This window comes from Ambystoma mexicanum, chromosome 1q (assembly GCF_040938575.1).
Source record: "Ambystoma mexicanum isolate Mex_15411 chromosome 1q, UKY_AmexF1_1, whole genome shotgun sequence".
In the NCBI taxonomy this organism is placed as follows: domain Eukaryota; kingdom Metazoa; phylum Chordata; class Amphibia; order Caudata; family Ambystomatidae; genus Ambystoma; species Ambystoma mexicanum.
This window is the reverse complement of record NC_090922.1, coordinates 1,309,883,291-1,309,887,186: the sequence shown is the minus strand read 5'-3', so window position 1 is coordinate 1,309,887,186 and position 3,896 is coordinate 1,309,883,291. Positions and strand designations below refer to the sequence as shown.

The 3,896-nt window shown below is 49.8% G+C and overlaps 1 non-coding gene across 1 annotated transcript; it reads left to right on the top strand.

Annotated features, from left to right (window-relative positions):
• The first annotated feature begins 2,376 nt into the window (after window positions 1–2,376).
• LOC138565532 (U1 spliceosomal RNA) lies at window positions 2,377–2,540 on the top strand. Its single transcript, XR_011301376.1, has one exon. It is a non-coding gene; the product is annotated as a U1 spliceosomal RNA (small nuclear RNA).
• The last annotated feature ends 1,356 nt before the right edge of the window (window positions 2,541–3,896 follow it).

The following is a 3,896-nucleotide window of genomic DNA, read 5'->3' as shown; positions in this document are numbered from 1 at the left end:
CTGCCTGATGGTTACATACGTGGAGTGATGGTAGGCAAGTACATGTCCCATTCATTGCAATGTCCATTGTGTACAGATGTGGTGGATGGCTCGTGTATTGTAATGTGCTGGGCAGATCTGCGTCAGGCAGACGCAGTACACAGCAATGATGTAACCGCTGTGCACAGCACGAAGTGAACCCATCATGTGCATGGGAGTGGCAAATGTACATCAACCAGGGGAGGTACTCACATCCACATGTTGCCATTGCATGTTATGCCCACTCCATGGCTAGGGTATACATGATGATAGGCAAGTCATGTTTTGGCATGACATGGCATAGTGCAATTTGCCAGTTGCAGGGGTAACCTGTGTTGAATCTGGTGCTTGTCTACCCCCCCACCCAAATACACAGGGGTCAGGCATTGGCAGTTCAACTCACCCAACAGCCCGGGACACTGTGGAGCTTGTCTATTCCCCCCCGAAATACACAGGGGCCATGCATTGGCAATTGTACTCATCCATCAGCCATGTACTTTGTCCCGCATGACGTTCCATGTAACGTAGCAATGTTGAGTTCCGCAATACCATTGAGTCGTGTGTGGGCCCCGGGAATCATGCATAGCAATGCGTGATGATTTGTTGTGCATCGCAGACCATCTGGACGTTCAGTGAGTGGAATTGCTTCCGATTGCGATACACCGCCTCTGTTGCATGTCTGACGGTCAACTCCACAGGCGTGCAATCTACTGCACCTATGCAATTGGGCATGCCGGCGATGGCATGGAAGGCCACTTTGGTGGCAATGACCTGGGCAGGGGTATAGGCTAGGGCAATTTGGTCCGACACATGGCGCATCAGCGCATCCAGTACCTGGACAAGTATCCTGGAAAAACAGGGTTGTGACAGCCCGTGCAGCTCCCCAATAGTGTGCTGATAGGTTCCAGTAGCAAGAAAGTGCAGTACGGAGAAAACCTTCAGCAGGGGGGATTGCAGTCCGGATGCCGATGTGGCTGCTGATGTCTTCTTCAAGGAGGGTGACGATTGATAGGATTGTGGCCCTGTCAAGCTGCTACAATGTTTGTATTTGACTTGGGTTCAAGTTCCAGGGTGAGACCCTGGTGCAGAGTATTGCTGGCTGCCTGTGGGGTGGTACCTGCTGCACATTGATGTTTGGGATGGCCACCGGGTTCATGATTGGCCTCCTGTGCCTATGCCGCCTCCTCCTCTACCTCAGTGCTGCTTCAATCTCCACTGCTGCTTGCAGGTTTCCTATCCCAATTGCTGCTAGGGTGACTGACAGCATGGTTGTGTTGGAAGGTGGGTTGGGTGTGGGTGTGGCCCTTTTGTAGGCTCCCAGTGGCCTATGATGTGCAGCTGGCCTGATTGTGCACACCTGGGGCTTTTTGCAGCTCACCTGCCACTGTTTAACGCCTAGTCTGCAGTGCCGGTGGTACCGGCACAGTGTTCACGGTATTACCACCATGTTTGTGGTGATGTTTCCATGTGCGTGCTACTCGTAATGTGCCCGGTATTGCACCTTGCCGGTAATTGGTCGTTCAACTGTTTCCGAGCACGGAGCTACCGGGTGTGGTAGTACCATGGGGATCGTTTGTGGGGGATGGTGTTTCCGCTATCGCAGGTCAGAATGTGGCGGTCTGGAAAATGGTGCTGGTACGGTTCTACCGGCACCATTGATTCCGGACTGGCAAACTTGTAATGAGGCCCCCTTTGTCCAACATACGGCCCGCGGGCTACAATGCGGCCCTCCAAGACATTTCATGTGGCCTGTGAGGCTCAAGTGCACAGAAAAAGCAAATCCCCAAACCCCTGCTCTGCGCTGGGGAAAAGAAAAAAAAATGTGCCTGCGTGCAAACTGTAACTTCCTCTGGTGACCCCATGCAAGGCGTCACCAAAGGAAGTTACAGTCCTCAGCCACGACCTGGTTAATTTATGTATTTATGAAATGTTTGTCGGATACATGGACCTGGTTTATTTATTTATTTATGCAATGTTTGTCGGATACCTGTATCCAACAAACATTGCTTAAATAAATAAATTAACCAGGTTGTGGCTGAGGACTGTAACTTCCTCTGGTGAGCCATTGAAAAGGGTCACCAGAAGAAGTTACAGTCCTCAGCCATGACCCGGTTAATTTATTTATTTATGACATGTTTGTTGGATACGTGGACCCAGCTTATTTATTTATTTATGCAATGTTTGTCGGATGCCTATTTCCGACAAACATTGCATAAATACATAAATTAACCGGGTCGTGGCTGAAGACTGTCTCATGGCTTCCGGGAGGACTGGGGCTGGGGCAAGGCCTGCCTGCTCACCCTCGCTTAGTGGGGCTTCCAGAAAGGGGCCCAAACCCTGCCCTCTTGCTTGCAACTCATACGTATCTGGCAGAGGAGAATCTGTAATCAGAAAGGCAGATCTCCTAAGGTGAGGCTCATCCATTGAACATCGGATTTGCTGACCCCTGCGATGTCCCCAAATGGGGGATACTCGACTGCATCATTTCGGATAGTGGGGGACTGAGGTTGCGCTTTCCCCTGATTTATTGGTGAAAGAAAGAAAAAGGTAAGTGTGCACAAGGCCTGCTAGGTTGGTTGCACACAGATCCCCTGGTCTTGAGGCAGAATTTATTTTGCTGCAGTCAAGAGGGCCAGCTCTGAGCAGCTTGGGCGCACACAGGCCTCATATATTGGTGAAAGAAAGAAAAAGTAAAGTGCGCGAGTAGGTTGGTTGAACACAGAGACCCTGCTCTTGTAGCAGAATGTATTGTGCTGCAGTTACGAGGAGGGCCAGCTCTAAGCAGCTCGGGCCCACAGCCCTGATTTACTGGTGATTTCACTAAGGGAGCTGGGCATTCATCAGCCCACAGAAGTTCCCTAGAATCGTGGGCTCTGATTGACCTGTAGAACGTCTGCAAGACAACCTGAGATTCTATTTGCACTGCCATTGTGTGCCCACGTGCTGCACTGTCAATGCATACCCACGCGCTTCACTGCCAAGGCATGCCCATGTGCTGTACTGCCAATGCATGCCCACGTGCTGCACTGCCAATGCGTGCCCACGCACTGCACTGCCAATGCATTTCCACGTGCTGAATCTCTCAAAGGGGTTTGCCGGTGGGCCCATGAGAATTCCGAATAGGGATGCTGATATTCAGCTTGTTTTTCCGAAAGATTGATTTGGTGTGCATCGTCACAGTCTTATTACTGGTCTGGGCCAAAATATAATGTCACAAAGCAGAGAGGGAACACTCAAGACCTTGACACAAAGTATCATTTTGCAGAAGATCTTTATTAAAATAATTCTGAAGCAGGAGTTGGAAAGGAAAAATGGAAAACGGTTGTTGGGTCAATGCAAATTAATAGGAGAATATGTTATCAACATGGTGTCGATTCCCTGCTCCTCATACTGCATCAGATCTTACTCCCACCTGTGCCTGCTTTGCTCCTCTTTTCACCTCTTCATGTATCTGCTACTCAACTCCTCCTTTACCCCTGCTGTTACTCCCAATACTCCTTTGATCTCTCCTTTCTGTTCCTCTGCTTCAGCTCGTACTCCCAGACCTCCTGTTCCTCCCCTCCTTTGGTCTCCTCCTCCTTCTGTTCCTCAACTCCTCTTTTCACCTCACATTTTACCCCCACTTTCTTCTCCTCTTCTCTTCCTATCTGCTCCTTGTCACAGCCTCCATCCTCATCTCCTCTACCAGCCTCTCCTTTCTTCAACTATCACTCCTACTCGTTCTCGAAACTCCTGCACCTTTGCTTTTCCTGTGTCAGATTTTACACTCCATAGCCACTTCTCCTGGAAAGGTCATTCAGTGAGGGTCTGCAAGTGTGTCTCATATTGGTTTCTGGCCAGGATTGACATATATCACATGGCTTGTTAACCTCATGTGT